The following is a 22,178-nucleotide window of genomic DNA, read 5'->3' on the forward strand; positions in this document are numbered from 1 at the left end:
TCCAAGTAATATTGGAAAGTAATTGGAAAGACCAGGCACCATGAGGCCCACAGAAATACAGGTGCTTCTTATTACTCAACAAAATGGACATTTTTTGAGGACCAGTGCATAAAAAACTCAATGCTAGGTGCCTGTAAGGTACAGAGAGATAAAAAAGAGATGGTCCCATCCACAAGAGCTTTTATAATCCAATGAGGTTTCTTTTGTCCTCGCACCAAATCTCAGAGCAGCACCTATCAGGGGCAGGTGGGAGGTCATTTCCTGCAAACGCCGGGCATGTAAGGTCTGCAGACAGCGAGAGGTGAGTCTTTTGGAAGCCAATGCCTGATTTGCTAAAACATCAGGATGGCCTGCAGTAGGAATGATCGTGCAAATTAATAGATCAATTGTTTGCTGTTTCTGCAGGCATTCTGCAAGACCATGTCGCCTCCCTTCTCCTAGCTATGAGCTTTTGTCATCACATTTTGCCCCCTGTAGGAGTTGGCAAACCCGTAAGTGCAACCAAACGCTTCAGTGATGGGATTTAGCTCCTCAGAGCTCAGTTTCCCCATGAGGAACGAGCCCACCTACATCCCTATGAGGCCTCAAACAAATCACACTGGCTTTCCAACAACTTCAGATGAAATCAAGTGAAAAATGAAAGTTGGGGGAGGAGGGGAAGAGAAGACATCTTACCATGCTCTTGACAGGGGCGACTGAAAAAAACAGAAAGATCACTGTTGCCAGGCAACCCCTCCCTTTCTGAGGTTCAGTCAGGGCCCTGACTGTGGGAATGACTTCCTTTGTCCTCATGTGTGCCTTCCTGGCAGCCAAATGTCCTGTAGCTGCTGAGATCATCCCGCATGTGTGACCAGAATCTCTATCCTGATTTGTGCTACCCTGATTTGTGTCTATTTCTGAGCTTCTTTCTTTCCCAGGACCCCAAAGCCCTTCTCTGTATGTCGGGGATGCTATATAATCTATGTGCAGACTGCATATATGAACATGGTACCCATGTAAACTGAGCCTGCTCCTTGGAAGTTCTCTGTTCCTTCCTTGCCAGCTGCCAAATTTTGCAGGCCAGCTGACACCCAGGCAGGCCATTTCATTCATCGCTACACAACGGTAGGGTCTGGCCCCTCTCTTCCTAAGAATCATGGAATACAAAGGCTGGGAAGAACTGGGGGGCCCTTCAGTTCTCCCTTGACAACCCTGGCCCTTTCTCGGGGTTTAAATGAAGCATTTGACCCCAGCTATTGTAAGCCTGCCTCCCTTGTGATGGAGTACTCGTGGTTTTATTCTTCTGGAAGCATTGAGACAGCGTCTAAAGAACAGCTGGAAACATATGAGAAGGAGGGCAGGCTCGGCCTCTGGAGGGAATGTCCCTCAGGACCCGGGGTTTCTACGTGGCAGGAATGTGTGTGGCATGATATAAACTCTTCTGTTTCAGAGAAAACATGATGCAACCCAAGTGTCTGCTTGAGATGTCAGTTCCCAAGTCTTTCTTCTGAGGGGTCACTTTCCTAACATCCAAGAAAAACAGCTTGAGCCCATCCACATTCTTCATGAAGGCCGGTGACCCATGTCTCCTGGGAGTCTCGGAGGGATTACATTCTTCTTCATTCTCTCTCTCTCATCTTCCTTTTCCACTGAATTCTCCACCCTCATGCAACTTCCCTTCATCCTATGCTGTACCCCTTCCTTCACGCCCCAAAGCACCACCAACACAAGGTTAATGTGCGTGGAAGACGGTTTAGCGAAGGGTGGGATAATGGAGAGAGAATTATAGCGCAGTTCAGATGACATAAAATTGAGCATTAGATACCACAGTCCTGGATTTCCCCAGCCACCCCCTCCACAGAGACTTTCTCATAGGCATTCCTTCCTTTTAGAGATCCTGTATGCTGACATTCACAGAGATGCTGTGGACTTCTACTTGTCTTCAATCTCCTACAAATTACCTCCTCTCGCTGGGGCTCTGAGACCCTAATCCAGAAGTCCTAACACTTGCAGTGCAGAAAATGTTGGCTCTTATTCTAAGCATCTTGCACCTGGCAAGTAATGTACTTCTTTCTGGATTAAAAATATCTTAACCAATTCTTTACCCATCTAAAAATGAGATATATTTTCATTCCTACTTATATTCATCATTGGAAAAGTCTCCTCAAGAGAACCATCATGAAATGACTTGCAAGATAAGAAGGCCTTTGGACAGCTTTGCTATCCAGAAGAGAAATGGCATCCCACCTCTAGAATGGAGATTTAGAGCCATCATTGTTGTTGTATTTGTTTTTACTAACTTTTTATTTCCAACTACATTATCATAATGCTAATAGAATAACTAAAACTCTCAAGAAAGTAAGTCACTTCACATGAAGTAGGGGTTCCCTCACCTGAAAAATGAGGGGGTGTGGACCAGATGATCTCTAAGATTTCTTCTAGCAAATACTATTCCATATCTTCTCTTCCCTGCAGACTTGGAGGCGGGTGGACGGGCAGGGGGCAAACCCAGTGGATTCTTACACTGTTAGTGGTACGCTGGAATGACTCCACAAGAATCAACTGGAGAGTGTGTTAACTAAAAAAATACAAGTTCCCAAGGCCCACTCCTGAAGATTCTAATTTAGGAAATCAGGCATGAGGTCCAGTATCTATATTTAAAAAAAAAAAAAACACCTCCACAAGTGATTTTGATGAGCAACGAAGTTTAGAAACCACTGGATTTTTATGACAATCAACAATAATAACCAAAACGCAGGTTAAAATAATCATTTTGAATATCAAAGAGGAAAAATAATATTAACCTATTTCAATAGATTTAGTAGATATTTAGGGCACAAGACCACAAAAGATGACTTTTACCAGAGATGCCATCAAAAACCAAGAGGCTCTCCAAAGCGTGTGTTCACTAAATATTCATTAAAATGTTAAGTGTCAGCAAGCACAAAGGGCAGAGCCATAGGACCCCAGGTATACAGCTTAGACTAGGAACCAGAGGTTAGCAAGAATTCCAATATTTATGAGTAACTAACATACCTCTTTAGCTGATGTTCCAAACTAAGGCATTTTAGGGTAATTAAGGATGTCTTTGCAAGTAAACTATTCCTTCCGGATTAAAAATAATCCAATCAATACTTCCCTATTCCAAAAAAAAAAAAGCAATACATATTTTATTTCTACTTCCATCATTATTAGAAAATCTCTTCGTTGAAATTATGAAGTTTGAAGCATAAAGCATGAAGTCACTTGCAAGTCTTTACCTTTACATTAGACATAGCAAATATTCTCAGTTGTCCTGAAAATAATAGAAATTCTTTCATTAATGTAGAAAAAGGATCATTAGAAAACAAGGAACTGAAAACTGCTTTTGAAAAGACAAGTAAAACTTTTTGTTTAAAAATATATTTTCTAGCTTTTATATTCATTGTCATTGCTATATAGTAAATTACAACAAAATTTGGCAACTTAAAACAATACACATTTATAATCTTGAAGTTTCTGTGAACCACAAATCTGGGAGTGGCTTAGCTGGGGTTCTGACTCAGGCTCCCTCATGAGGTTGCAGTCAAGCTGTCGGCCAGGCTGCCATCATCTGGAGGCCTGACTGGGGCTGAAAGATCCACTTTCAAGTTGGCTCACCCACATGCCTGACAAGTTGGCACTGGCTGTTGGTGGAAAGCCCTAATGCCTTGCATGGACCTCTCCATGGCACGGCTTGAATGTCCTCACAACATGGCAGCTGGCTTCTTCAAAAATGGGTGATCCGAAAGAGGACAAGATAGAAGCAGCAAGCTCTTTTATGACCCAGCATTGGTGATCACACTCTGTCATTTCCATAATGTCCTATTGGTTTCATGGGTTAGTCTTATTCAGTCTGAGAAGCAGCTCATAAGGGTGTGAATATGATGAGGCAAGAATCACGGTGGGAGGGGGATGTCATGAAGACCGGCTACCACACTGCTTGAAACTAGCATCAGACTTCAACAAACACTGCATTTCATTGAATCTAAAATATTATTGAATCTGAGACCTATCTTTATTTTATGTAACAATAAGAAAGAAAAAAAAGGCCAGTATTGGGAGACTCTCCAGATAAAGCTGGTCCACCAGAGTCTATGCTTTCAGTGTAGAGTAAATGAGAATAAATCCACTCCACAAAAAGGAACAGCAGAAGACTTGCAAGTCTGAACTTGCACTGAGTGAGTGTGGGGAAAAAATCATTCCCTGGAGAATTTGAACCCAAGCAGGTGGAACCCCCAGACTGAGAAAACTTTAGATAGAACTTAAGATCCCCCTCTTAAGAAACCTGATTTCAATCTAGGTTGAACACGATTGAAGAGACATTTAAATTTTAGAGGATGTTAAAATGTGGGAAAATGTGCACCCTAAAATCAAGAAAATGCAGTAGGTCATATCAGTGAAGATTCAGATAAAATGTACAGAAATAGTTGAGAGTCAGCATTCTTTGGGGCAAGATTACAACAATAGAGTCTTATTTTTGAAAAAAGAACAGAACCTTGGTCCATCTGCCGTGTTCTGTTGGCCAGTACTGTGTCCTTTCTCCCATCAGTTTCTTAGACTCAACTAATTACAACAGCAGAAAATGAAGAAAAGCAGAAAGTTTCTGAGGGGAATCAGTGCAGAATCAGTAGAAATAGAACAGATTTTGAATTAGACCCATTTAAGTCCAGGTCTTTATAGCTGTGTGATCTTGAGCAAGTTGCTTTACCTCTCTGGGTCTCTAACCATATGACCTTCAAGTAAGGTCAAGGCAATGACCTACTTGTAGACTTGTAAGAATGAAATATCTCGTGTGTGAAACATCTAGCAAGGTGCTTATTATATTTACTCAACAACGATAGCTATTATTATGATTACCATTTTTCACTTTCTAAGACTACACTCCTTTTTGGAGATTATTTTTTAAAAGGCTCAACCATTGGAAACCTAATACCCAGGGAAGACTGCCTTCCTCCTGCCGCTCATTCAATAACAAGTGCAAATATCGATGGAGTCCTAAGTCTTAAGTGAACATGGGTCCTGGGCTCGAGGGTTGTTCCAGCTGCACCAGCGAGGCAGCCCTGTCTTCCTCCCAAGGAGATGGAGAGAGAATGGAACTGGTCCTCAGGGAGGCCTTCCTCAAATCATCACCAAGAGGAGTCCCATTGTCTCCATCTCGGAGGAGTCAGGCACCCCTCACTGATGGGAGATTTGGAGCGAATGGCTCTGCATTTACTAAGTATCTTCTAACTTCCAGGCTCTGAACCAGGTTGCAGGGACACAGAGAATAATAGATGGCCAGTGCCCTGCAGAGGCTGTTAGTCCCGTGGAGGAAAGAACAGGGAGAATGAATCATGACAGCCAAGTGGACAGTCCCACGAGAGCGTAGGTGGAGGTTGTGGGAGCACCGAGGGGACACATCGACTCTGCCTGGGGAGGTCGGGGCAGGCTTCACGGAGGAGGTGATGCTTGGTGAGCCTTAAAGGATGAGCAGTGTTTTGCCAGACGGATAGTATTGAGTGTCCTGGGTGTTCAACATATGACCTCAATTTATTTTTTCCCTTCCCAAGTGTGGAATCAATTGAGAAATAAGACACAAGAGATAGACAGATGGAAGTCAAAATGTCAGCTTTATTGTTGAGAAAGCCAGCTGGAGAACACGGCTTCAGACCAGTAGTGAAAAGAGCATGCCCGCCAAAAAAGAGTAACTTTACCGCAGAGAAATCCGAGAAACACTACCTCGGCCAGGTGATCAGGCAGAAACCATGTTGACAGCAAGGACCCTTGATATGATGATATGATGGGAATAGCACTTACCTCCATAGTCATTTTCCCGAAAACCCATAACCCCAGTGTAATCATGAGGAAAACTTCAGCTGAGGGACTTTGTGCAAAATATCTGACCAGCGCTTTCCAAAACTGTCAAGGTCACTAAAAAACAGGGAAAACCTAAGGAGCCCAAGGGCATATGACAACAAAATACAATGTGGTGTCCTGGATGGGATCGTGGAACAGAAAAAAACATTAGGTGAAGCCTAAGGAAATCTAAATAAACTGTGGACTTTAGTTAAGAACAATGTATCAGTTTTGGTTCACTGATTGTAACAAAGGTATCTTCCTAGTGTAGATGTTAATAATGGGGAGAACCAAGCATTGGGTATACAGACCTCTCTACATCATCTTCTCAAATTTTCTGTAAATTTAAAACTATTCTTAAAAATAAAGTATCAAAAAGAAAAATAATGGGGGCATGCCAAGACACCCCAGCCCTCCATCCAAGTGCGGACAGTGGGGCGGCCACTTGGGAACTTCAGAGCAGCCCCCCGACCCAGCCCTGCTGCCCAGGACAGTAAGGAGAGGAAACTGAATTCCCAGGGCTTGAAGGCATTTCATTGATTGGCCCCACCCAACCATGGGCCACTGCTGGGACCCCCAATCAGGTCACTAAGGTGGCCTCTATGGAGGGTCAGAGAAAGGTTGCAAGGGCCAGATGTGTTTCCAGAGAGACTCCAAGGCAAAGCATCAGCACATGGAGTCTGGAGCTCGGCTGTCTGAACTCAAAGCCTGGATTTGCCACTTTCTACCTGTGTGGCCTTGGCGGGCCATTTAACCTCTCTTGAGTTCTGGTTTTATGTCCTGTAAGATGGAGATGGTAATAATACCTACCTCCATGGGCTGGGAGAGGATTAAATTAGACACTACGAGCAAAGTGGCTAGAACAGTGCCTGGTACACGGTAAGTGCTCAAAGGGTGTAAGCTGTCATTATTACTATCACAGAAACAGGAAACTAGGAAAGAGGAGCCCTCTCTGACCTAGAAGTCAGCGTGGGAGAGGACCTGGGGGCCCAACAAGCAGCCCCTGCACAGGCAGGGAGTGGTACATGACACGGCTGTGGCTGCCAAGCAGGTGACATGCAGGACGTTGGGCAGGATCAGACAGGAGCAGAGATAGGCTCAGCCTCAAAGCCAAGGAATGCCAGGACTCTGAACATTTCTAGGAAGAGATGGCACTTTAAAGCTGTGGCAGGCAGACTTTTTCTTAAAGGGCCAGGTAGTAAATAGTCTAGGCTTTATGGGCTAAGAGGCAAAATCAAGGATATTATGTATCTCTGCTATAGAACCATAAACACATGCTGACTGTTAGTTGAGTGTCGTGCAGTTGCATAGTGTAATTCCACCCCATCTCAATTGCCACCACCCCGGCTCTACTTTAGTATAATCAGAGGCTTAAAAATGAAAACAACCAAGGTAAATAGTGGGATTCTTTCATTTACAGTTGTTAGCAAAATCATCCTTGGCAACTACTGGATTGGAACCCACTGCTTCAGATTCAGTCACTTCTCCTACTCTCTTGTCCTCTGTAGTTTGGTGTCTTTGGAAGAGCTGGTAATAAAAATAAAATGAACATCCTAGTTTGCAGTCGGGTAGCATTCCAAACGCCATCGAGTGACAGCTGCATCCCTGAGACTCTTAGTGCACTGAGCAGCGGAGCAAAGCCACGAGGGCATCATGTGGGCTCTTGGAATTTCTCTGCATAAAGCAGCCACAGACGCCAGACAGATGAAGGGGTGTGGCTGTGTGCCAATAAAACTTTATTTATGAACATTGAATTTCATATAATTTTTACATGTCACAAAACGTCATTCTTCTCTTGATTTTTTCCCCAGCCATTTAAAAATGGAAAAACTATTCTCTATTCTTTTTGCTTGAGGAAGATTGACCCTGAGCTAACATCTGTGCCAATCTTCTTCCATATTTTTTTTATATAGAGGTCACCACCACAGCATGGCTGATGAGTGATGTTGGTCTGTGCCAGGGATCTGAACCTGCTAACCCCAGGGTGCCAAAGCAGAGCATGCTGAATTTAACCACTACATCATGGGGCCAGCCCCTAGAAAAACTATCCTTAGCTCTAGAACCCTACCAAACCAGACAGCAGGCTGGATTCGGCTCCCAGGCCATAGTTTGCTCTCTCCTGTTTTAAAGGATGGTTCTAAATAAACACTTAATCCTAACAAGTCATTAGCAAACTAGACACCTGGAGCCTCTTCTCTCCATTTTCTAGGGCTGATGGTAAAGCCCCTCTGCATGGGGAAGTAGCCCCATTCTTCTGACTCATCTGTTTTCCCCATGTGCTTTGCAGCATCTCACCTCTCCTCCCAGAGGAGTTGCTATCTCAAATGGCAGGAGGATGAAACTCAGAAAAACCCGTCACTCTACACCGATGTGATTCTGGGCTCCTGCCACCATTGAGAAAAAGCTCCTTTTAGCCCCCTGACTGTTGCCAGAACTTAATGAACTCAATTCAGTTGCTATAACGCATTTCTACAGCACTTCTTGGCTCTGCAAGGTGCCACGCTATATGGAAGCTCTTAGCTCCCAGCCACACGGAAAGGGACTAAACTGTGCTTGAGGAGAGTTGCACGTAATCAAATAAGGATATAATACAGCAGAGTTGTGCCATGCCACGACTAAAATCCTCTTTGATTTTGTAACCCAGTGGTTTGTATATTGAAGCAGGAGTGTTGAAATGAGTAACAACAACCACAGGTGCTGCCATTCACAAGTTGCTGCAGAATGAGGACTAGGCACTGATGGAAAGAGAGAGCAAAGAAAACGAGAAAGGAGAGCACACTCCTTAATCAGCACTGAGCCTCACAGCTGGCCAGGGGGGAGGGGTCAGCTCCTTTTACAGGGAAGGAGATGAGGCCACAAAGGCCAGTGGTTCATCCAAGGTCACTCGGTTAGGTAGTGGTACAGCGAAGCCTGGACCTCAGCATCCCAGGCTGGGCAGTGCACGTGGGACAGGGACTTCTCTGATCAAGCTGGCTGGAACCACAGTTTCTATCAGTTCACACTGGCCGTCTCGTGTTCCTCCACCTAAGGAAGAGGACATTAGATTGGATGCCCATTATCCATTTTTGTCCGGTGTGAATATCAGCCCCCTTTTTACTCTCAACAGTGTCTGGCTAGACATAAATTACATGGTCACCCTAGTATTTCGCCTGTTAAAGGGGGTGAAGAAGCTAAGGTGCTGGACGTGACTGCCAGTGTCTGCCAGGCCTCAGGGACAAAGAAGAGGGACAGTGTTCCCGGACCAGCTTTAAGGCCCGGATGGGATGGTCTGAAGCAGGCGCTCATCGCATTCTTGCTTTCTTCACCTAGTTCTCAGTTTAGCTATCGATCAAGGCCAAAGAGGTTTTTGTCCTTTATACTCTGCAGTCATTTTCTTCGCACACACAAGGCTGGTCGCTTGTCCCAGCCCCAGCAGCTCAAGAGCGGGGGGCCAGGTGCAGACCCCGCCTCTAAGAAGAGCCCCGGGCCCTCCAGACAAGAGGTGTTTCAATGGTGTTGAAAAATAATACCTAAGGGGCTGGCCCCGTGGCCGAGTAGTTAGGTTCGCGCGCTCCGCTGCAGGCGGCCCAGTGTTTCATTGGTTCGAATCCTGGGTGCGGACATGGCACTGCTCATCAAGCCACGCTGAGGCGGCATCCACATGCCACAACTGGAAGGACTCTCAACGAAGAATATACAACTGTGTACCGGGGGTCAGAAGGGAGCTGGAGGTCAACGTCAAACGGTCCCGAGAAACGTGTGACTCTAAGCATCCTGACATTCAGGTCATAAAGGGAGGAGAAAAGGGAGGACAGAATTGTGTGTTTTTTTAAAGATTGGCACCCGAGCTAACATCTCTTGCCAATATTCTTTTCTTTCTTCTTCTTCTTCTTCTTCTTCTCCCCAAAGCCCCTGAGTACATAGTTGTATATTTTAGTTGTGTGTCCTTCTGGTTGTGCTATGTGGGACACCACCTCAGTATGGCCTGATGAGTGGTGCCACGTCCACACCCAGGATCCAAACTAGCAAAACCCTGGGCTGCTGAAGCAGAGCGCACAAACTCAACCACTCGGCCACAGGGGTGGGCCCTGGAGTTTTGAGCAGGTTTCCTAAAGGGTAACCTGAGGAGCCCCTGGGTGGTGGACAAAATGCAGATTCCTGCTCTCCACCCCGGAATCTGAGATCAAGCTCGGAGGCTGCCCCTGTAAAGAAGACCCCAGGCGATCCCAAGACACACCACGGGCTGGGGAGAAACTGATTGAGAAACAGGTTTCGATAAATATACTCTGACCGTTCTTCTCTCTTCATACCTGTTACACTGCCTCATGGTTGCTTAACAGCCTTTTCCTAGAACTGGAGGTGAAATCTCTGAAGATGGGTTTTGATTAATGACACAAAGAATCAATCAGTCAATCAATCAATCAAAGAGGGGCAAAGGAAGAAATCAGTCCTGTGAACATCAGTCTCTAGAACAATTTCCAGCTGCTCTATAGGGAACACCCTCTCCTTTCTCCTCCCCGGATGAGGCAGCGTCACTGGGCTCATAATTCAGAACGTTCCCCTGGTGTCCTGGTGGGTGACAGGTCTGATCTCTGGGTGGCCTCACTTCTTCCTGTTCATTTGCTCCACTGTGCCATCAAATATCTCTTTCTATGCATGCCAGGATGTGAAAAAGCTTGGGAAGCTCCGAAATTATTCCACCGCAAACGTACTTGTTAGCCTTCTAACAATTCTGCACCCAAGTCTAACGTGTGTGTGTGTGTGTGCGCGCGCGCGTGTGTGTGGCACAGGGTTTCCTCACCACCAACAAGCAATTCTCGGACACCAGTGGGGTGCCCTAGAATTCAATTCAATTCTGACATTATCTACCCAGAGAGACCATCAGATCCCACAGGTTAAGGGCTCAGTCCTACAAGACTGCCTTCCACCCCCACTTCAGGTGCCAATCACAAGCCCAGTTTGTCACCTGTGCTTCTGACTGACCAGCTATAGATTGGAGGTTCGGACGACCCCCTCCTTAGGTTCGATTCATTTGCTAGAGCAGCTCACAGAACTCAGAGAAACGTTTTACTTACTAGATGACCGGTTTGTTACAAAAGGATATAACCTGGGAACGGTCAGATGGAAAAGATGCCTAGGGGCAAGACGTGGGGAAAGGGCATAGAGCTTCCACGCCCTCTCTGGGCTTGCCATTCTCCCCCCATCTCCACGCGCCCATCCACCCGGAAGCTCCGGGACCCCTGTCCTTTTGAATTTTATGGAGGTTTCATTACATAGTCACGATCGATTAAATCATTGGCCATTGGTCATTGACTCAACCTCCCGCCATCTCCGCTCCCTGGAAATCAGCAGGTGGGAATGAAAGTCCCAACCATCTAATCACCTGGTTGATTTCTCTGGTAAACAGCCCCCATCCTGAGGGGCCCTAAGGGCTTTCCAAAAGTCACCTTGTTAACATAACAAATGTTATGAGCTTTATCGCTCTCATCACTTAGGAAATTCCAAGGGTTTTAGAAGCTCTATGTCAGGAAAGGGATGACAACCAAATATATATTTCTTATTATAAACCCCAATATCACACCTTCTCTTTGACTGGTTGATTTTCGGGAGAAGGCGTTTCGGTTTCCTTGTTATGGAGTGGGACAAGGATGCAACGTTGTCGTATCCACGTCTTCTTTGTCAAAGTCCAGAAATCAGTAGAGGACTGGTTTATCACCAGGGACAGATGGAAGGCTGAGCTACTCCTCTGCATCTTCCCTTCAGAAAATGCTGAAGCTAACAAATGGGACTACACAAGACTAAAAATCTTCTGTGCGGCAAAGGGAACCATGAACAAAACGGAAAGACAACCCACCAACTGGGAGAAAATACTTGCAAATCACTTATCAGACAAGGGGTTGATCTCCGAAATATATAAAGAACTTATACGACTCAAGAAAAAAACCCAAACAACCCAATCGAACAATGGGCAAAGGATATGAACAGACATTTTTCCAAGGAAGATATACAGATGGCCAACAGGCACATGAAAAGATGTTCAATATCACTAATCTTAGAGAAATGCAAACCAAAACTACAATGTGACATCATCTTACACCAGTCAGAATGGTTATAATTACCAAGACAAAAAACAGCAAATGTTGGAGAGGATGTGGAGAAAAGGAATGCTCATACACTGCTGGTGGGAATGCAAACTGGTGCAGCCACCATGGAAAACAGTATGGATATTTCTCAAAACATTAAAAATAGAAATACCATATGACCCTGCTATCTCAGTACTGGGTATCTATCCAAAGAACTTGAAATCAATGATCCAAAGAGTTTTATGCACCCCTATGTTCATTGCAGCATTATTCACAACAGCCGAGATGTGGAAGTAAACCAAGTGCCCATCTACAGATAACTGGATCAAGAAGACATGGTATATATACAATGGAATACTACTCAGCCATAAAAAAGACAAAATTGTCCCATTTGCAACAACATGGATGGAACTTGAGGATACAATGTTAGGCAAAATAAGCCAGAGAGAGAAAGACAAATACTGCATGATTTCCCTCATAAGTGGAAGATAAACAAACACATGGATAAAGAGAACAGATTAGAGGTTATCAGCAGGGAAGGAGGTTGGGGGGTAGGTGAAAGGGGTAAAGGAGCACATATGTGATGGATAAAAATTAGGCTACTGGGAGTGAGCACAACGAAGTGTATTCAGAAATTGATAATAATGTACATCTGAAATTACACAATATTATAAACCATTATAATCCCAACAAAATTGCTTGGGAAAAAAAGAGAAAGATGAAGCTCAGAGTGCTAATCTGACCCAAAACCCTCTGATCTCAGGCTCCTCTCCTCTCCCCGGCTTTCTTTCTTGCCCAGTTAACTTCTCCCAACCCTGGCCATGTTTTCTGGATGCTTCTGCTCCGTCAGCAGTAAAAAGGAGCAGCGTGGGTGGAACCAGCAGAGGGAAGGAGAGTAAAGGAGAATGGAAAGTGCTGAGCTGACTGCCATCCGCCGGGTGCATTTGACCTGAAGTGAAAGATCCAGGAGAGCGGTTCATTTCAGACCTTTCGTGTCGCCGCAAACCACTCGAGGAGAGAGGAAGGACGTGGTTTTCCCCCCGAGAGAATCATTTTCAGACCGATTTGCCCTTTTAAGCTACCCGAGTGTGACCCCAGAAGCTGTGTGAAGCTGTATTTAACCTCAACCCCAAAGTGGACCTCAGCTGCCGTGAGGGTTGGTTGTCTGCTGTGGGAACGGAATTGGCCACCCTCACCCACAACAGGGTCCAACTACGCCAGACCCGCTGGGCGCCCTCTGAAGAAGAATTTTTGGTGTCTGTGATGCCAGACACTTCTTTTTCAGAGCGAGGGCTACAGCAGGCTAGACAGACATGCCCCGGCCTGTTGTTTGCACGTGGGACAGAGAAGGAAAGCCATATGCTAACTCTTTGTGAGCTTAAGCACCAGAGTCAGAGCATATGTCAATGGAGTGATGGAGATGCTGCCCCTTGAGCACAGCCTTTGTCTACACGCTTTTCCTAGAACAAAAAGCCCTTCCTAAATCAATGCACTCCCTCACAACCCCAGATGCCAGCCAGCCCCTTGGGGACCATACCAGGCGGTTTCTTTGTTGTCTGAAGAAGGTTCTGGGCCTTTCTTCATATCTTCTAGATAGGAAAGACCAAATGTTATCTATCACCATGGGTGATAGCCTAAGAAAATGGGCTGTAAACCCATTAAAAACTTGAAAAACCACACCAGTTTTTTAAGTTAAAAAAAAGAATTTTCTGACAGAGTGATGGACATTGCAATGGAAAGTGGTGACGTCTCCCTGGCTGTGTTTCTACAAGAGAAAAGATCCACATCTACATGATGAAGACTTGACTCAGATAGGTGTAGATGTGTACAGACTGACTTGTTCTCTTGGTTTGCTTTTAACATCCTCTGACTTTGAGAAAAAAGATGAAAAGAAGGAAAAGTACCAAAATATAACAGTACGTGGTACAATTATGGGTTAATTTTCCCCTTCTTCCTATTGGATGTATTTTCCAATGCTCTAGGATAAGTGTTTATTACCTTTACAATTGGAATGAAAGAGAGACAGCGTCTTGGCACCGGGGCAGCTGTGGGCTACACTATGCAAATGAGCTAACTCAGTGCAGATGCTGCGTTAGGGGTGGGGGAAGGCAGGCATGGCGACACCGTTTCCATGAATCATGCAGTTGGAATCCAGCATCAAGAAGTCTTCTCTCCCTCAGGAACCTGCCTAACCCCATCCGGCCCTGGAGCCAGATTTGGAAGCAGAGACTGGTGAGGCATCAACCAGCCACACTTATAAAACCAGCTAAAAGTAGGCTTCCAGAAACCTCCTTCTGAGTTTGAGAACTTCAACTTTAATGAGAGTTACCATCAACGATCCCGTCTTAACTAAGGAGTCTGGGAGCAAAATTTGAAGGGAAAGAAAGGGAGATGAATGGCCTGCCTCTGGACTGTCTGCTTCTGTGTCCCTGGCCCAGACAAGAGGCCATTGTCAGGAAGTCTCTTGGGGTTTGCCCCAGCCTGGTTTAGCAGATCATTCCTCCAGACGTTGGTTGCCTGGAGCACAAATTGGGGGCAAGGGCACAGTAAGTGTTTGGTAGGTAAGTTTTTAGTTAGATCTATTAAATCATTGTGCTTAAAATAGGATGCTAATGAGAACTTTCCCTGCTGCCAGCTCGCAGCATTGATCTTTAACAGCACACGCTGGACAAAGGAATATTCAGGAACCCACTCAGTGCAGCAGAGATGGTAGCTCGGTAGCTCTTTATCTACTCTAACCTTCTCCTAGGGGCTTTCATCGATTGCAGTGACTTTGAAAAGATTGAAACCAGAATTCCCCAGACGCTTTGCAACTGGGGATTCCTACGTGATTGAGATTTCCTGCTCAAATGCACTCATGCAGCCTTCAGTTAGGATCTGAGTTCCGTGGGGAGGGAGCCTCACAGGCACAGTTTGGTTCTGTGGATCACAGCTGGGACAGCGTGTCCCTAGAACCAGCATTTGCAATGGCCCCTTCCTGATCCTTGGGGCGTGTCTAAGGGGTAGGACCATGGAGCCGTGCCGCCAGTACCACAGTTTGCTGACTCCCAGGATTCTGAAGTCCCCTTGGCAAGTCTGTCCTGCGGTCGTGCACTCCTGAGAGTCATTCCTGGGGTCTGAGCTTAGAATCCCATTCCTTTAGCCCTTCCAACAATTTTGTAAGTAGCTGATGCTCTGTAATAAAGCCTTTTCTGCTTAAAATAACTACAGTGGACTCTGTTATCTGCAACTGAACCCTGATTCTGCAAAGATGTCCTGAATGCCCACTGTGTGCCAGGCCCTGTGCTACCCAATGAGAGTATGACATCAAGTCATCAGTACCGAGCACCTCCTCTGCGCCACGGGTCGCTCTAATATCCTTTCCCTTCAGGACCTCATTGATGATAATTACATCTGCGTAAACATAAAAATAATTACGATCAGTTAGTACTATAACAGTTTACCTGGGAGCAAACTGAGGTTTGGAAGGCTTTGCAATGTTTATTTAACCTACTCATCCTCCACATCTCCTGATATAGAGTAGTACATTTGACCATGAAATGGTGTTGTCAGCAGCTGACCTGAATAAACCTGAGCATGGATAAAAAACCGGCACATGGAGATGGACGGCTCTTAAATGAATCCAGGATGTTTTAACTTAGAACCCGAGGGCCCTTGCTTCTCACGCTGAGAGTCTATTCACGCCACCGTGATTCATCCCCAGGGACTCTTCCTCGACATCATTTATTCATCCAGATGCTCCCAAGAGAGAAATTACTCCCTTAATGTCTGGCACTAGGGGAAGGCATCGTAACTCTCTGATGCTACTGGAGGCTCATCCATCACGTGTTGCCCATCGTTGACCTTTGGAGCAGAAGGATGTTGCAGAGTTGTATCCATGCACCAAGGGTGAAGTGGGATCCACCCCCAGAGCCCTGCCTACCAGCCCCCTTCAGACCTCCCGCAAGCCCCTCCTTACACAGCGCTGACACATCCCCGGGGGGGATTCTCACAACCACCCCAGGCAGAAATTTTCCCTCGTTTGTCTAATGACAAGAAGAAACAAGCAACAATAAAACCCAGGCCCAGATAGAGTTCACACCTTAGCCGAGGTCACATGATGGATTCCAAATCCTCAGACTCTTCAATGGCTCCCCATTTGGATAGATTCAAACTGCAGAGCATGCGTGTGAAGCCGTTTGTGACCTTACTGCCCGGCTTCACCCCTCCTCGCCTCCTGCTGCAGCCTCCAACCCTGCTGGACTCACTGACGGCCTGGTCTCACGGTGCCTGTTCTCAGCCAGATGCTCGAGTCGTGCCGTTACCTCTGCTAGAACTTCCTTCTCCAACTTCCGGCCCCACCATCTCCTACGCCTCCTCTTGGCTCATTCCCACTCATCCTTCAGGTCCCAGCATCTCATCCATTCCATCAGTTAGTCATTCCACAGGTATTCTGCTAGTACTTACCTTACATGTGGCTGCAGCAGGCATTGAAGATCCAGCAATGAACAAGCAGACTTGGTCTCCGCCCATCCAGAGTTCACGGCCTAGTGACGGGACACAGTTAAATAGGCAGTGATAAGATGCTGCAACAGACTGTGGCAGTATGAGAACTGAGTGTGTATTCAGGGTTCTCCAGAAAAAAAGAACCAACAGGCAATAGAAGGGGTGTGTGTGTGTGTATACACATATTTAGACATTTAGGTTATGTATATATATAGATTTATTATGAGTAATTAGCTCATGTAATTACAGAGGTGGGCAAGTCCTAAGATCTGCAGGGTGAGTTGGCAAGCTGGACTCAGGAGAGCCAATGGTTTAGTTCTAGTCCAAAGACAGGAAAAGAGCCAATGCTCCAGTCCAAAGGTAGTCAGGCAAGAAGAATTCTCCCTTACTTGGGGGCAGGTCAGCATTTTGGTTCTATTCAGGCCTTCAACTGATTGGATGAGGCCCACCCACATTAGGGAGAGCAATCTGCTTTACTCAATCTACCCATTTAAATGTTCATCCCATCTGGAAAAACCCTCACAGAAACACCCTGAATAATTTTTGACCTAATATCTGGGCACCCCATGGCCCAGCCAAGTTGACACATAAAATTAACCATCACAGGACGCCATGGGGACACATAGCTAGAATCCCCAACCAGGAAGTGCCTCCATGATCCCCCCAAGACTCCAGTCAGTGGCCTTTCTCTCTGTCCCCATAGCCCTCATCACAGTCTCCATCATGTCGTAATTTCTGTTGGCTCGCTGGTCTCTCCCACTAGACTGTAAACTCCTCAGTGTCTTCATAGTGTTGTTAGGAACTTTCTCTGAAGTCAGAGCAGCTAGGTGGCCTTCCTGGCCCTCCTGCTTTTGGCTGTATGTTTGAGCAAGTTTCTTCACAGCCCTGAGCCTCAGTTTTCTTATCTATAGAAAGGGTTAGTAATAGCAGCCAGCGGCCTCATGGGAATATTGTGAGGATTAAATGAAGTAACACATGAGAAGAACTTAGAAAATGGTAACTACTACTCTCATTCACTGTTGAACTGGGGCACCCAGCACCCCTTCCAGACCACGACAGGCTCCCGATTAGACTTGCTCAGCACCACCCTGACTCCCATTTCCTGTGCTGCCAGCACCGAGTCTGTGCCCAAGAACGTCTCAGGGACTCGTTCTTCCAGTGCTCCGAGAGTTGGGGTTCTAGGTATGTGTCCCCATGGCCCCCTGTGATGGCTAATTTTATGTGTAAACCTGGTGGGCCATGGGGTGAAGCGGGTTCTTCCAGAGCCCTGCTGGTGTACACAGCTCCCTCCAGACATGCACAGTGGGAAGGGAAAGTGTCTGATCTTGTCTGAAAGAAAGTGACGACAAGATGGACAGGTATTTGTGGAAGCTGTGGAGAGCCTGGAGCGGCTGGACCAAGAACGCTTCCTAACAGGTGACGAATGTGTTGTCCTTAGTGACCAGCACGGTCCAGCTCTATCTCCAGTTAATAGCAAGACTGCTTTCAACCAAGCAATTGACTTTTGGCCAATGACTTTCAAAAGGCAGAGACCTCAGAACAAGGCCTTATCGAGCATTTGATTTCTATTCCAGGAGAAGCGGTACCCAGCGGAATGTGTCAACATTGGGCACTTTGAGCTTTTCCCACCATTAAAGATCTTCCTGTCTTTCTGAGAGCTTTGGGACCAGTTCCTTGCATGGTCTGAACTCGGTGGTGTACAGACCTGACAGGTTTTACTGTTCTCTTATGAGGTCCTCCATCTGTGGCCGTGGAATGAGCCTGGAACGGGGTCTCCACTCAGGCCCAGTGTTTCACTGCTCTGTGTATCTCACTGACCACACCTGTGAAGACGAGAAGACCACCTTCCCTATATACTTCAGGGTGACCTCTTGTGATATGATACCTATATCAACCAGGTGATACTTGTGCAAACACGTGGGAGAGTGAGCAGCATTACACACACGCAGGGTGACAGCATGGTGGGGGAGGAATTAAGCCTGAAGGCCTTGCACAACCAAAACAATTTTTTATGTGGGAATAAAGGTAGAGTGGGAGAAATAACTTCTCAAAATACATAAATCAACAATCCTGGGATAATGCTTTTTAAAAATTATCTAGCATTATCTTTAGTATTTCAGCGAGTTCTCTCTCTTCTGAAGTGAATGGTGTCGTGTATCGTGGTGTTTGGCCTTTATCACAGCATTTTATTTCTAATTTTCATTCCAATCCATCTTTCAGCACTAGCAACACCAATTAAGTGAATGCCTGTTGGAAGATATAAAAAAGATGTGAAAATATAAGCACAGTGAATGTTCAAATAACAGCGACAGTGGCCCCACCATCACTCCGGCTGGGGCTCTGTGCACGTCCCACTATGTGGGTTTGGAATAGGGTATTTATCACCAGATAAAGTCACTGCCTCAGAGCCAAAGCATCATGAAAGCCGGGTGTTAGGGTTTAATTGTGCCCCCCTGAAAAGACATTGAAATCCTAACACCCAGCAGCTGTGAATATGACCTTATTGGAAATAGGGTCTCTGCAGATGATCGAGTTAAGATGAAGTCATCAGGGTGGACCCTAATCCTATCACAGGACTAAGAGTTGAAGATTTGGGTCTGAGTCCCAGATCCGTCACATGGTACATCACATCACATGCCACATCCAGTTCTGGGAACTTCAGAAATTTCTAGAAGGCCTAAAATTCTCATCAACCTTTAAAGTCCTCATCTATAAAGTGATAATAAAAAAACTGTTTAGAATAATAAGACTTGCCTCACCTACTTCTTAGAGTTGACGCGAATATCAAATGATACAGATGAAAATATTTTTTAAACCATGAAATGCCACACTCATATCGTTATTAAATTCCCAGGGCATATTTCTTACAGATATAAGGAACTATTTCTTTTTCTTCCAGACTTTGCAAAATTGGCCTCAAAGTGGGACAGTAAAAAGCGGGTGGAACGGATAAAGGCGGAGGCGTCTCAAGGTCACGGTGAGTCAGTTCAAAGAGGTAATCAATACACTGCCGCCCTTGCAGGGGGCAATGGGAGGACAGAGGAAGACAGACACCACCTGTAAGCTCACTGTTGGCATGGAGACAGACGGCAAGAAGGTATTTTCCATCAGTCCCGCAATCTCCTTAGGAGACGCGTGACCAGGAACATGAACAGGCATGTGGCTGCTCCTCAGCCCTGTGGGGAAACTGCTGTCTGAGGCTACACAGAGCTAGTGTCAGTCAGGGTGTCCCTAGGCACTGGCTGAGCAAGGCCACCGTGTGATTTGAGACACGGGAAAGGCATTGCCCAACCTACCACAAAGCCAAAAATAGGCCTTCAGAGATACGCTCGCCATTTGCTATGTTGCACTAGGTGTCACCTGGGAGGAGTGGCAACTCACTGGAGCCTCCTTGTAGGTTAGCAGACATGGGAAAAGGGCAAGAGAGATCTGGAGCGCAGAACGCCAGTGGAACCATGTGGAATGTGTGCTTGCGAGCGTGGCATCCTGTACATGCATGCAAGGGTGCAGAATGGAAGGTGGTGGACCAGCCGCCAAACTGTCCAGCATGACCCTTCCTTGCTGTGTCTGGGACTCACTTCATTAATCTCCCTGTCCACACAACAGAGGCCACATGGCTGGATCCACTGAGTTTCTCTGGGAGCCTCCTGATGACTTCCTGCTCGCTCCTCCCCCGTGCATTAACATCAGCAGCAGCAGCAGCATCTCAGATGTTCAGGCAGCAGCCTCCACCCACCCCCTTCTCTTTACGCATCTTTAGCAAAGCCAAATGACAGCACGCCTGTAGGGCCACAGACACTCAGCATTCCCCTGCTCTTCCAGGAGGCTGGGTTTCATCCAGGCCAACAAATTAATTCTGAGAACAAAATGGTTTCTTCTCAGATCCAGTGGAGCCCACTCCTTCCTCTAATATTATGCTTTTAACTCAACAAATGTCCAGTGTGACTGGCCTGAGCTTGTTCGAAGCCCCGTTGTCCATGGTCTGAGATTTCCCCATTTTCTCAAAGCTCCTCACCATACATCCTTATTACAAATATTGATTCCATACTCACCCCCTCAAGACTTGTCATACTTTTCTTTTGCATTTTCAAGACTGGTCTGTGTTAACATTTTCTTTGTCTTCCAGGATTATCTCCATTCCCCATAGGTTTTCCCCCGAGATAATGATAAAAATCCAAAGTGTTAATTACCATGTACATTAAATGCGCCAGGTAATTCCACCGCATTGACGGCTCTGTGTCCAGTGAGCAGTGTCTGTCCCGTTTGTCCCCGTAATGGCATCCGCTCTGGAGCCCCAGTTCTAGAGGGAGGAAGCAGTTCTCACTTTGTACCGCCTGCCGGGGCCACACACAGGTTTCTGGAAGTGGAATGAGCCTCATTCTCTAAGAATTTTATAGCAGAAGAGTGACTCTGACACTTGGCTCCTCAAATGTAATTGACAAACATCTGATTTTAAGTAAGAAGTTCCATAGTACAAAGAAACAGTAAAACATTTGTGCAAGCAACAGCGTGTCAAAAAAGAAGGAAGGGAGAGAGGCTGGCCCCGTGGTCGAGTGGTTGGGTTCGCGCGCTCTGCTGCAGGTGGCCCAGTGTTTCGTTGGTTCGAATCCTGGGCAGGGACATGGCGCTGCTCATCAAGCCACGCTGGGATGGCATCCCACATGCCACAACTGGAGGGACCTTCAGCGAAGAATATACGGCTATGTACTGGGGGGCTTTGAGGAGAAAAAGGGAAAAAAATAAAATCTTTAAAAAAAATTTAAAAAAATTAAAAAAAAAAGAAGGAAGGGAGAGAGGGAGGCAGGGAGGGAGGAAGGAAGTCATCATGGACTACGAGGCAGAAAGGGGAGGTGACAGATTTTGCGGCTCTCCAAAATCACCCAGGAGCACTTGACAATCCTAGTGGGCTTAGAGACACGGACAGCCTCATCCCCAGCAGTACTCACAGCAGGGCGAGGGCGTCGTGCCTGTCGGCCCAATCCCATCAGCACACTCTGTCTGGATCCCGAGTTAAGAGTGGTTTTTACGTTTTTATAGGGTTCTGAGGAAGGCGGCAGGGGAGGGGAGTGATGGAGCCTGTCAAAAGCTTTGTGGCCCACAGAGTTTAAAATATTTATGGTCCAGCTCTTTACAGGAAAAGTTTGCGCTGGAGTTTCCCAAACTTGCCTGATCATCTTAAGACTCACCTGTGGAGACTGTCACACACACAGAATCTTTCTTGTGGCTAGTCCCTTGGAGCCTTGTTTGTCATCACTAAAAGTCAGGGCTGGCCCAAACGTCCATCCACGAGAGAACGGACAGCTCCCTTAGAAGAAATGAAGTGGCCACAGTTATTAGCACAGGAAATTCTCACATATAAAAAGCATCTTGCATACAAATACATAGAGTATTATACAACATATAGGAACTTTTTAATGTCGTATTGCTTATGGATCTTATCTAAGTAGTAAAAGTATAAAGACATGCATGGGAAGGATCAATATCAAATTCAGTTTCATAGTTACCTCTACAAAGGGAGAAGAATGGATCGGCGAGGGGTACAAAGAGCTCGTCAATTTTATCTGCAATGTTTTCTTTCTTTCTTTTTTGCTGGGAAAGATTGGCCCTGAGCTAACACTGGTTGCCAATCTTCCGCTCTTTCTTTTTTTTTCTCCCCAAAGCCCCAGTACACAGTTGTATATTCTAGTTGTAAGTCCCTGTAGTTCTTCTACGTGAGCCACTGCCCCAGCGTGGTACTGACGGACGAGTGGTGTGGTTCCCCACACGGGAACCGAACCTGGGCACCCCCAAGCAGAG

Source organism: Equus quagga, chromosome 8, assembly GCF_021613505.1.
Source record: "Equus quagga isolate Etosha38 chromosome 8, UCLA_HA_Equagga_1.0, whole genome shotgun sequence".
Taxonomy (NCBI): domain Eukaryota; kingdom Metazoa; phylum Chordata; class Mammalia; order Perissodactyla; family Equidae; genus Equus; species Equus quagga.